At 43.0% G+C, this 12812-nt stretch overlaps 1 protein-coding gene across 15 annotated transcripts in view; it reads right to left on the minus strand.

Annotated features, from left to right (window-relative positions):
* The window catches only part of FHIT (fragile histidine triad diadenosine triphosphatase), a 1115730-nt gene that overhangs the window by 1034138 nt on the left and 68780 nt on the right, over positions 1 to 12812 (minus strand). The gene's annotated exons all lie outside the window — the stretch shown is intronic.

Here is a 12812-nt window from a genome sequence, read left to right on the forward strand (position 1 = left end):
CAATCTAACCACTGGCTGCAGAAAAGGAGAAAGAAAAGACATACCCCTTCCTGCAATTTGGTACTTCTTCTGTGGTAAGGTTAGATTATACAGGCAGTCCCCAGGTTACGTACAAGATAGGGACTGTAGGTTTGTTCTTAAGTTGAATCTGTATGTAAGTCGGAACTGGCATCCAGATTCAGCCACTGCTGAAACTGACCAGCGGCTGACTACAGGAAGCCCGAGGCAGAGTTGCTCTGCCCCGGGCTTCCTGGAATCAGCCGCTGATCAGTTTCAACAGGCTGAATCTGGACACCAGTTCTTACATACAGATTCAACTTAAGAACCCCAGGCGTCCCCAAGTCAGATGCAGCTGCTGAAACTGATCAGCGGCTGATTCCAGGAAGCCCAGGGCAGAGCAACTCTGCCTCGGGTTTCCTGTAGTCAGCGCTGGTCAGTTTCAGCCGCGGCTGACTTGGGGACGCCTGGGGCAGAGCAGCTTGGGTGCTGCTGGGTTGCTCCAGTAGCACCGCTACTCGGCGCTAGTGGACCAACCCAGCAGCACCCAAGCTGCTCTGCCCCAGGCGTCCTGATTCAGCCGCTGCTGAAACTGACCAGCAGTGGCTGAATCAGGATGCCTGGGACAGAGCAGCTGGGGTGCTGCCGGGTTGGTCCAGTAGCGCCCAGAGCGGCGCTACGGGACCAACTGGCAGCGCCCCAGCTGCTGTACCACAGGCGTCCGGAGAAAAGCCGCGGAGCACAGGGGCAGCGGGACAGCCTAGACGCGCCGCGGCTCTCCTGCTGCCCGCGTGCTACGCAGCTTTGCTCCCCATCTCCCTGGTCTGCTGGTCTCCAGCAGACCAGGGAGACGGGGAGCAAAGCAGAGCAAAGCCGCGGAGCACGCCAGCAGCGGGACAGCCGTGGCGCGTCTGGGCTGTCCGCTGCCCGCGTGCTCCGCGGCTTTGCTCCGCTTTGCTCCCTGTCTCCCTGGTCTGTTGGTCTCCAGCAGACCAGGGAGACGTGGAGCAAAGCCACGGAGCACGCGGGCAGCGGACAGCCCAGATGTGCCGCGGCTGTCCCGCTGCCGGTGTCTTCAGAGGCTTTGCTTCCCGTCTCCCTGGTCTGCTGATCTCCAGCAGACCAGGGAGACGGGCAGCAAACCCCGTTCGTAACTGCGGATCTGACATAAGTCAGATCCGCGTAACTCGGGGACTGCCTGTATTGTGCTCATGGTTTAAATCTGCCCTTTTCAATAGGGACAGAGTCATGAGATGCATAATATTGCCAAAGTATGGTAATAAAACAGTGTATGGTCTTTCTTACCACTCAAACAACCATTTTCAAACATCATTTGATTAGTCAGTTCTTCACAGAAGTCTCACCCCTCCCATAAAGTATATTATACAATGGCTAATCTCCCCATCATTTTAATGATAAGAAATTCACTTTTCTTTTAACTTTTCCAGTTACCAAGACTTTTTGGGCTATTGAAAACATTTTACCATCGTTGTCAAAAGGGTGTTTAATAGCCCGTGTGTGAGAATCACAGAAAAATTAGAGTGCTAATAAAATATACCACATGCCCAGTGTGAAAGTTTGTATGGAGGAACTTTGAAGCTACAGAGAATCCACTGGCATGTGGGAACAAAACTAAGTTAATTGGAAAAAAGAGAAACCTAGAGAGACTACATTAATCTTTAGCTTCTTTCATCATCCATTTGCTTGGCAGTGGACATTGGGTTTTCCCAAATTTAAGTACTCATATAAAATACATTACTGCCTTGCATTAGGAAATCTTGTCTATCAGTGTCACAAGATTAACAGCAAGAAAATATACTGAATCATGACCTCAGCCCCACAATTATTTCTAGGATGACTATGCCACAGACATAGTAGTTCTATGGCAGCCAGTTTCCAAAAGGCAATTCATAAACTACAAGCATGAGGGTACTCTAGTGGGAGTAGTAATATTCACATAGTTTACCAGATAAAACATTTTGAACATATTATATTTCTTGCTCGATTTTAAAAGCTCTGCCGTCTTAATGCCCGTTTTATGTTGTGAATTCAAAGCTAAAATCTGACACCATAGTGGTATAAAACATCATGGGGCCAGCAAAGAGACAAATCCATACAGCAGCCATGCAAGAAACACTTCTGGCTTATCCAGACATACGGTACTGTGGGAGCAATGTGGAGTTGGTAAAATCCAGAGAAAACACCAGGATTGTACTTAAAGACCCATAGATCTCTTCCTGAATGACTCACTAAGAATCACTTCAAATCTCTAATTGTGCTGATAGGATCTTCCCACAGTGTAGCTGTGCATACTGACAGAAGTTTAAATCTTTTAATCTAACTCCTCTTTTGCATTTCATTGTCCTGGCCTTCATATCTGGCTTCTTTTAAGATGAAAAGAGTGAATTTTAGTGCTCAAGAAAAAAAAATTGGCTAAAGCCAGTGATATTGTGTGCTTGTGCAATTCCCAACTTTCTCTATATCTCATTGGTCCACTCTTGAGCATAGACAGCCAGTGATGATATATTACACTGAGATTTTTCTGAGCTGGTTAAATTATCAAGAGTTACCTGGCAAAACTGATTTGTACCACTTGCAACTGTGGCTGTCATAAACCAGAATTTTCAAAGCCTCATTAAAAAATGTGAACAAACACAAAACATCATAAATGATCCATTGGGCCACCAAAGAAATCAGCAATGAAAGAAATATGATGAGTCTGTGTGTCAAATTCTGCTCTACCCTTTTAATTTGAAGATAGTGATTTGGGTAAAATTTTCAAATGCCCAAATACCAGATTTTTAAAGGTATTCAGGCGCTACTTTGCTCAGCATTCAAAAGCCTAACTAACAAGCCCAGAGCTTATGTCACTTTTGAAAAAATATTTTCGGCTGTGCAATACACAGTGGAGCAATGCCTAAGTACCTTTAAAATATGAGCACAAGTGACTTAGAAGCAAAAGCTCCATTTTCAATAGTGACTAGCCACTCCAAATTCTTTCCATTGTCAAAAAGCCTTCAGTGAGTTAGTGAGACAAATGAAACACAATTTACTAAAAAACATTGTTAGTATATAGCAGGGGTGGGCAAAGGGGCCTCCCTGCTGCTCCCCTGCCCACAGGTCAATTGAGATCTGGGGATGGGGGAGCACACGAAGTCTCCACCCCCCCCCCCCCCCCAGAGGCAGGTAGCACAGAGGGAACTGCCCCTGGCAGGGCGAGGACATTTCACACACTCCCCCCGCCTGCAGACTCATCAGGGTCTGGGGGTGAGGGAGTGCGCAAAGTGTCTCACTACTCGCTCCACCCTGCCAGGAGCCTCCCCTCGGCCCCCCTCCTGATGCTGCTGCTTCCTTCCCTCCTTTCTTGGTGGGGGAGTGTGCCTACGATTGGCTTGGTGGTGGAGGGAGCACAGGAAGTCTCCTCACATCACCGGGAGCACACAGTGCCTAGAAGAAACCACCAGGGGTTCAAAACTGCCAGTTGTTTTCTAGGCACCGGGCACCCCTGATGGGAGGGGGACAAAGAATTCACACACTCTCCCACGCCCTGGCCAATCATGGTCTGTGTGCAGCTGAACACTTATCACAGAATCACAGGTCCCACTATATCCATCGCCACCTTCTGGAAAGGCTCCTCTATAATAGGTACGGGCCTCAACGCAGCTTTCCTCCAATCCTGGGCCTTCCCCACCCTCTGGCAGGAGTCACAGGACCAGCAGTATCGTTGCACGGCTGCAAATATCCCTGGCCTGTAGAAGTTTTGGAGCAGCCTCAGTCGCATGCGCTGGATTCCTTGGTGTCCTGAGAAGGGAATGTCATGGGCCAGATACAGCAGCTTGCAAAGATACTTTTGGGGGACCACCAGCTGCCGCTGGAGCCTCCACTCCCCTACCTTCCCAGAGAGGCTCAGTCTCCCAGGGAGAGAGACAAAGGGAGGAAGGCGGAGACCATCACCTGGCTGGGGGACAGGGCTGGGAGGAAGGGTCAGTTGCTGTCGGGGAAGCATGGAGAGAAGAGGCTAAGCTGGGGGCCTTGGGGCAAAGGACCCCTAACCCTAAGGTCTGGCCCTGGGCCCTGTAGCCACATCACATATGTGCTGTGCTGTATCCTGAAGGAACAATAAACCCCTCTCTATTCTATGACTGGCGGAGTCTGTTCTTGCTGCTATGGGGGGTGCAGGAACAGGGGAACCCCGACTGCATCGTCACAGTGATCTCCCTCCTCATGACACCCTTTTAGATACCTGAAAACTGCTCTCATGTCCCCCCTCAATCTTCTCTTTTCTAAACTAAACAAACCCAATTCCTTTAGCCTTCCCTCATAGGTCATATTCTCTAGACCTTTAATCATTCTTGTTGCTCTTCTCTGGACCCTCTCCACATCTTTCTTGAAATGCAGTGCCCAGAACTGGACACAAACAATGGATGCTCCAAGACTGGAGCTTGATCCTGCCTTGAGGGCGGGGGGCTGGACTCGATGACCTCTCGAGGTCCCTTCCAGTCCTATTATTCTATGATTCTATGATTCTATATAGCAGTAGCAAAGTGGCTGCTTTTTTAAATCATGGAATAATTTGGTAATAATTATTCACATTGGTAGCTATCGAAGAAGAGGGGCAGGAAATACCTCTTCTTCATGTCCATATACAATATGGTGCAACTTGAAGTCTTGTGGCCCAGCCCCTTCAGCCCAAAGCCTCACCCTTCCAGGGACAGCCCGTGACCACTTCAGAAATTCGCAAAGTGGACCCCTTTCAAAAATGATTGCCCACCCCTGGGATATAGGCTTGTATGGCAGCCTAAGATAAAGTTTTGGGTTTGATTTTTTTATATGTTTATATCTCATATTAGTATGCGCGAACAAAGGACACAAACAGTGTGTGTGTGTTGCTTCTTCCAGGTCAGAAGGGCTTGTTAGTATAACAGGAAGAGAGAACACAACCTCATTTCTTATCCTTCCGATGCAACACAAGAGAGGTGAGATGAAGACCCCAAACTCATGACCCCCTCAAAACAGAAGATAACCATAAGTTTTCAGAATGAAGAGAGGTAACTAGTAGTGTCCCGCAGGGGTCTATACAGGGGCCAATCCTATTCAATATATTCATGGACGATCTAGAGAAAGGGGTAAACAGTGAGGTGGCAAAATTTTCAGATGATACAAAACTGCTCAAGATAGTTAAGGCCAAAGCAGACTGTGAAGAGCTTCAAAAGGATCTCACAAAAATAGGTGACTGAGCAACAAAATGGCAAATGAATTGTAATGTTGATATATGCAAAATAATACACACTGGAAAACATAATCCCAGCTATATGTAGAAAATGATGGGGACTACATTAGCTATTACCACTCAAATAGAGAGATCTTGGAATCATTGTGGATAGTTCCTTGACAACATCCAATGTGCAGCAGCAATCAAAAAAAGCAAACAAAGTTAGGAATCATTCAAAATGGGATCTCATAGACTTTAAGGTCAGAAGGGACCATTATGATCATCTAGTCTGACCCCCTGCACAGTGCAGGCCACAGAAGCTAACCCACCCCTCTTAGAATAATCCTCTCACCTATATCTCAGATATTGAAGCCTTCAAATACTTTGAAGGCCCCAACATGCAGAGAGTCCTCCAGCTGTGATCTGTGCCCAATGCTACAGAGGAAGGCAAAAAACCTCCAGGGCCTCTGCCAATCTACCCTGGAGGAAAATTCCTTCCCGACCCCAATATGGCGATCAGCTAAACCCTGAGCATGTGGGCAAGACTCACCAGCCAGACACCCAGAAAGTTTCCTATAGCAACTCCTATCATCCCTCCACTGACCTATTTCCAACTGATAATGAATGGTCAATTAGTTACCAAGATCATGTTATTTCATCCAACCATCCCCTTATCATAGAATCATAGAACTGGAAGAGACCCTAGAAGGTCATCAAGTCCAGCCCCCCGCTCTAGGCAGGACCAATCCCATCTAAATCAACCCGGCCAGGGCTTTGTCAAGCCGAGACTTAAATACCTCTAGGGATGGAGACTCCACTACTTCCGCAGGTAACCCATTTCAATGCTTCACTACCCTAGTAAAATAGTTTTTCCTAATATCCAATCTGGACCTCTCGCACCACAACTTGAGACCATTGCTCCTTGTTCTGCCATCTGTCACTACTGAGAACAGCCTTTCTCCATCCTCTTTGGAACCTTCCTTCAGGAAGTTGAAGGCTGCTATCAAATCCCCCCTCACTCTTCGCTTCTGCAGACTAAACAGACCCAAGTCTCTCAGCCTCTCCTCGTAGGTCATATGCTCCAGCCCCCTAATCATTTTGGTTGCCCTCCGCTGGACCCTCTCCAATGCGTCCGCATCCTTTTTGTAGTGGGGGGACCAGAACTGGACACAATACTCCAGATGTGGCCTCAGATCTTATTGCCTCTGTATAAATCCATCTTGAATACTGCATACAGATGTGGTCACTTCATCTCAAAAAACATGTGCTGGTATTGGAAAAAGTTCAGAAAAGGGCAACAGAAATTTTTAGGTGTTTTGGAACAGCTGCCATATGAAGAGTGGGACTTTTCAGCTTGGAAAAGAGGAGCTGAAAAATGGGTGGGGGGATATGATAGAGATCTATAAAATCATGACTGGTGTGGAGAGAGTAAACAAGGAAAAGTTATTTACCTGTTCCCATAATATAAGAACTAGGGGTCACCAAATGAAATTAATAGTTAGCAGTTTTAAGACAAACAAAGGAAGTATTTCTTCACACAACACATAGTCTACCTGTGAAACTCCTTGCCAGAGGATTTCATGATTGAAGACCAAGACTTTTACAGGGTACAAAAAGGAACCAGAAATATTCATGGGGATTAGGTCCATCAGTGCTTATTAGCTAGAATGAGTAAGAAAGGTGTCCCTAGCCTCTGTTTATCAGATGCTGGGAATGGATGACAGGGGATGGATCACTTATGATTAACTGTTCTATTCATTCCCTCTGGGCACTTAGGGTACGTCTAGACTACATGCCTCTGTCGCCAGAGGCATGTAGATTAGACTACCCGGCATAGGAAAATGAAGCAGCAATTTAAATAAATTCATTTAAATTTACATGGCTGCCGCGCTGAGCCGATCAGCTGTTTGTCGGCTCAGCGTGGTAGTCTGGACGCTCCGCAGTCGACATCAAAGGCATTTGTCGACCTCCCAGGTATGCCTCCTTCATTTTCCTATGCCGGGTAGTCTAATCTACATGCCTCTGTCGCCAGCAGCATGTAGTCTAGACGTACCCGTAGACAGGAAGAAAGAATACTGGGCTAGATGGACCTTCGGTCTGACCCAATATAGCCGTTCTCATAAGAGGTGGGACTAGGGGTGTGCACAGCAAGTATATATGGGCCAGCTAAGAAGGAGAAGGTGGAGAATGTGAATGGAGTATGGGGACACAGGTAAGACTCTGAGGCATCTAAGCTGAGAAGGGAGAAATGGGGTAAACGCTCTGCAGTATCAGAGCTAGAAACGGAACACTGGGGGAAAAGATGCTGCCGGCACGTAGAGGAGCTATGAATGTGATTGGTTGGAACTAACCTAAATGAACAACACATCCTGTACTTCAGACTTCTGGTCTTCTGCTTTCTGTTTGCATGAGAGACCTTATGCATTAGCTGGGGGCAGGATTTAACCCACTGAATGCATTTCCAACATAATCAATCCCATTACAAAAAGCTATATAAAAAAGCTCAGAAATAAAATCCTGGCCCCTATGAGGTTAAGTCAACAGGAGTTTTGTTGTTGACTTCAATGGAGTCTGGATCTCATCCCAAGTCTTTATGAAACAAGGAAGTCCTTTTCACTGAACATAAATATAGAAGCTATCTACAGCCACTCCCCGACTTACGGCCACCTCCACTTACGACCATCCGCGCTTATGACCAAAGCAGTCGTAAATGCGGATCCAAGTTAAGAACGGCGATCCGTGCTTACGAACAGTGCAAGTCGCCATGTAACTCTATGGGATCCAAGTTATGAACAGTTCGAGTTATGGACCAAGTGTTGGTCCGTAACTCGTTCGTAACGCGAAGAGCGACTGTACTTTAGGGATTTTTGCTTTGTAACAGCTATCTTGACTGAGCTATATCAATACAACCACCTACTTCACGTGGAATACCAGTGCAAAGTACAGCTTGCACCAGTATGACCTACTCTGATTTCAAACGGGGATGAGCTGAACCAGCACAGTACATGTAAGTACACCTGTGAAAATACTTTCAGCGTAGAGGAAGCATTCATCTGTCTCTGATTGCAAGCTGCCAAAACAAATATTTATATATACTATAATATTTATGTACACTAATCTATATTTAATTTGTATTATATTTAATATTAAAACACTATTTACAAACTATGTCATTTTTCTAGGCACTCTTATAGATGTATTTTTGCAGGGTATTACAGAAAGGAAACCAAAAATATATAGCAACATCATGGTGCCTGGGTGAAATTTGGGTGGATAAGTTCTTAAGTAGACACAAAGCGCCTACAGTCTCAACTGCTGATTTTTTATTTATAAACAAAGAAGACGACTCAAATCAGACCACAGCAGAGAGGGGCATTTGGGGTTCACTATATAGTGTTTCACTATTTCAAAACTTCTCCACACCCAGAGTCCAGATGCCGCCCACATTGTTGCTGCTACATTCTTGTGCTGTTTGTATCACTGAAAACTCAAACCCTGAATCTAAAGAGCCTTTGAACTCCACACGCTAATGTAAGGAAATTCTGCTTTCATGTTGAAAAGACAGAGCTGTTGATGAAGACAATATAGCAGTAGCTCTAAATATACAGGAGTGCTGAAGACAATTTAGATAAAATATATACCATGTTTTGGAGGAAGATTCAACACTACATAATTTCCCTGTGATTCTATGCTGAGGATTTTAAAAAAAATTATGATTTGCATTTTCCTTCCAGTAGCTACAAACATATTTGCACAATAAGAGAAGGATGGAAAGGGAAAACCAAGATCCCCTATGTCCAAGTACAATATGTTTGTGCCTCATTTATTGTAAAAGAGTAAATATGCAATACTATTTCCTAGACGTCAATCTACATTGCATATATTCTCTCAGCGTAAGTTTTAATTGTTATTAAGGATCTATGCCTCATTGTAGAAGGAATAAATTGCATAGGATGTTATAGAATCTCCATCTCTGGAGATATTTAAGAACAGGTTAGACAGACATCTATTAGGGATAGTCTAGATGGTACTGGGTCCTGTGAGGGCAGGGGACTAGACTCAATGACCTCTCGAGGTCCCTTCCAGTTCTAGTGTTCTATGATTCTATTAAAAGCAATTTTCCCTCTCTTGGTATCCACAGCTCCCCATCACCTCCTAAGAGTGAGTCATATCCAGCTTAACTGAATTGGCCTTTTTAACACTGGTCCTACAAATCACCTCTGTAATTTCCACTCTCATGAATCTGATGAAGTGGTTTTTACTCACATAAGCTTATGCCCAAATAAATCTGATATTAAGTTGCCATTGGACTCCTCATTGTTTTTTAAGATATATCTAACACAGCAAGCCCTCTGAGATTTGTCCAGAATCTGAGAGTTCTCATGGCTGGCTCTCCCCAGACATTTACAACATAGTTCTGAAAGGTTTAATTAGTAGATTTCCCTTTGTCGACTTTGACTATGTGCAGTTGCTTTTCACCATGTGCTCCATCCCCCACACTGCATTCAGAGAAAAGTAGGTTGATAAGTATAGGGAGTTTTTAATCTGATAGTTTTATTGTTTTTGCATCTCCGGTCTACAAAGCTACAGAATCCAGTCTGTCTGTCTGTCTCTCTCTCTCTCTCTCTCGTCTCAATGGCAGAAAGAACAAGCATTTTCTTCCTAATCCACTGTTCTTTGAGTCTAGCTTTTTTCCTCAGTCCAAAGAAACATGATGTGAACATTGGTAAACTAACCTATCAAACATGCTTTTGAAAAAGCTGAAATTTAGCAAGGATAGTTGTACTAAATCTTTGGAGATGCCCCAAAAATAACTATCAAAATAGTTGAGCTAAATGAGAAACATTTATGTCCCTTTCATTCCTTTTTTGTATTATTTGTATTACAGTTGCATCTAGAAACCCATGGGACTCCATTGTGCTAGGCAATATACAAACATAAAACAAGAAGCCAATCCTAGAAGTGTTATCTTACTAATTATCTTAGAAGCAATGTCCATTTTGGAATGGAATAGTAAAAATGGAGCTTAAAAGAAAATTAAAATGTGAGTAGCAAACTACTACCATTGCCAAAGGCAGAGAAAGAACAAGGCATGAGAAGTATGAAACTAGAAGCAGAAAGTAACACTGAAAAGTTCATTATTGCTGAAAATGGCCTGTCTCTTGAAGATTAGATCAACCCAGATGTTATAGATTTGTGGCATTTGAAGCTGCAGAAACCAGTTTAATTAAATTAGATGAGAATGTCACAGTGCATGATTTTTCTGTTTAAAAACATTAGTGCTTAGTTATGTGCTTATTCTATGACCTCAACAGCAGCAACAACGCTCTGAGAAAAGATCAGGTTGTCTCACTATTGTGCACCCTAGATTGGTGTTGTGTTACTGGTAATGAGCAATCAGGGAGAAGAAGTTGTATGACATTTCAAAAATACCTTTATACCCTCAAACATTATTTTATTTAACTGCAAAAAATATATCAGCTTTCAATCAGGTGCTTTGGTGAATAAAGTCAAGTGCTGCTAATTAAGAAAATGAGTGATGAATCATAATCCCAGCATCACTCATTACACAAAATTGCATTTAACATGGCTTTACTAGATTGAGTTTTAAGACTGAAATAAGAATATAAAGTAACTGAATTTCAAAAAGCTTCCAATATTTGATATTATAATAACCATATTTCACATGATACAGAACCTTTCATCCAAACATTTCAAAGCATTTTACAAGTATCTCTATTTTTCAAATGGGGAAACTATAGCGCAAAGAGATTAAGCGGCTAAATCACGGTGCCTGTTAAGCCACTGGCAGGGCAAGGAACATATCCCAGATCTCTTCAGTATCAAGCCACTTCTGTAACCACTAGGGATGGCAATCAAATTAAAATTTCACATAAAGTTTAGCATACTAGGCCACTGAACCCTCTCAACAGCTTTCTTGCTACCCGCTCCTGCCCTTGCCAGCTCCACAGGATCCACATCTGCTAATTCCAAGAAACAAAAATCTGTGATGCCAAGCGTCCACCACTGTGCTGTGGAATGCCCCAAACATGGGTGGTACTAAGAAGAGATCAGGCTGTGAGTGCATCACGCACTCTCTGGTGCTCCAGCTAGCTGATGGGGCTCCCGTCTTTTTATGAGTAGTGCAGGCAGCAAACCCAAATCTCCATTTGGTTAGGAAGGACCCCAAAGCCAAACTGATAGGGACAATTCTGAGACCTCAAAGTAATAATCTATCCAAAAGCCTGCAATCCAAACCACATTTCCTCTAAGAGAGGGTTAAGTAACTCTCGCTTACAGCAAATGAGACATGAAATACAATGGGGTGTTTGTGAAAAACACACACTTATGATGGGAAAGTTTGGTAGTAAGGTTATTAGAAACAGAATCTTTTTTAATCTATCCAAAGAACTGGAAATCCACCGTATTTGTAGACACCTAATTGCATCTTCAGTATTACAATGAATGAAGCAACAGACTCTTCTGAAGTTATTTTGTTTTCAGTCAAGTCAGCAAGATTACTGTAAATGGATTTTCTCTAAACCCAACAATATTTGATCTGAAGAAATTCTTATTGATAAAATAATACCTTCTATTAATGAGAGCCAGGACAATTAGTAGGAATCAATTATTTTAGTAAAAAGAGGTCACACTATACAATAGTTTCTATAGTGGGAACAAAGAGGATTGTTTGTTGACGGACACCCTAAATGATCTTCTGTCAAATAAATATTCCACTGATTTTTTTCATTATATGCTGTTATGCTTATCTTTATTAAGAAATATAAATTAACTCTCATCTATGCAGAAACTGGAACCAAACTAACTACACTGGCTTTAATTCACAGTTCTAGTTATTTTGGACAATACTATATGTGGGCACTTATTATGGGATTAAGGGTGCCCTCTTTCAGTTTAGCTTAAATCAATTTTTCATCCATTTAAATTGAAACAGGGTACTCCTAAGAAAATACAATTTTGCTTGTTTATTATATTTGTGATATTAAATAAAACTGATACAGTAATTTTCATACATGTTTTTGTGTAGATAAGCCATTATTTTATGACAAAAAATATGAAAGGATTTTCAAAGCACAAATAAATGGTCTTGCAAGCATAATCTAGCGTAACTAGCACAGGACTGTGTCAGGTCATTTGGTTTCTATCTCTAATCCAACCACAGAATTCCTGAGTGACCTTTGGCACATCAATTAACCCCTGTGTACCTCTGTAAAATTGGGATTACACCTACCTCACAGTGAGATTTAATTCTTTAATGTTTTTGAAGTGCTTTGGGCTCCTCACATGGAAGACACTAAATAAGTATTAAGTAGTTTATGTTAAACACTGTTTTGAAACTTAACCTTTAGTTAAAAAAAAAACCACCACTCTTTAGCAGGTAGAAAGAAGTATTTTACTAACTGTAGGTATATCTGAAAATAGACGAGTCATGTGGAAAAATCATTTAAGTGGCTCAAAAGCAGCATATTATTTCTCTTCATCCTCTCCCATTCCTACATTTTTGCACAGAAGTACATTGCGTCCTATGCATTTGTGGAAGATTTATCAGATACCAGAGTCAGCTGACACAGTATACACTGTA

This window comes from Pelodiscus sinensis, chromosome 11, assembly GCF_049634645.1.
Source record: "Pelodiscus sinensis isolate JC-2024 chromosome 11, ASM4963464v1, whole genome shotgun sequence".
Taxonomy (NCBI): Eukaryota; Metazoa; Chordata; order Testudines; family Trionychidae; genus Pelodiscus; species Pelodiscus sinensis.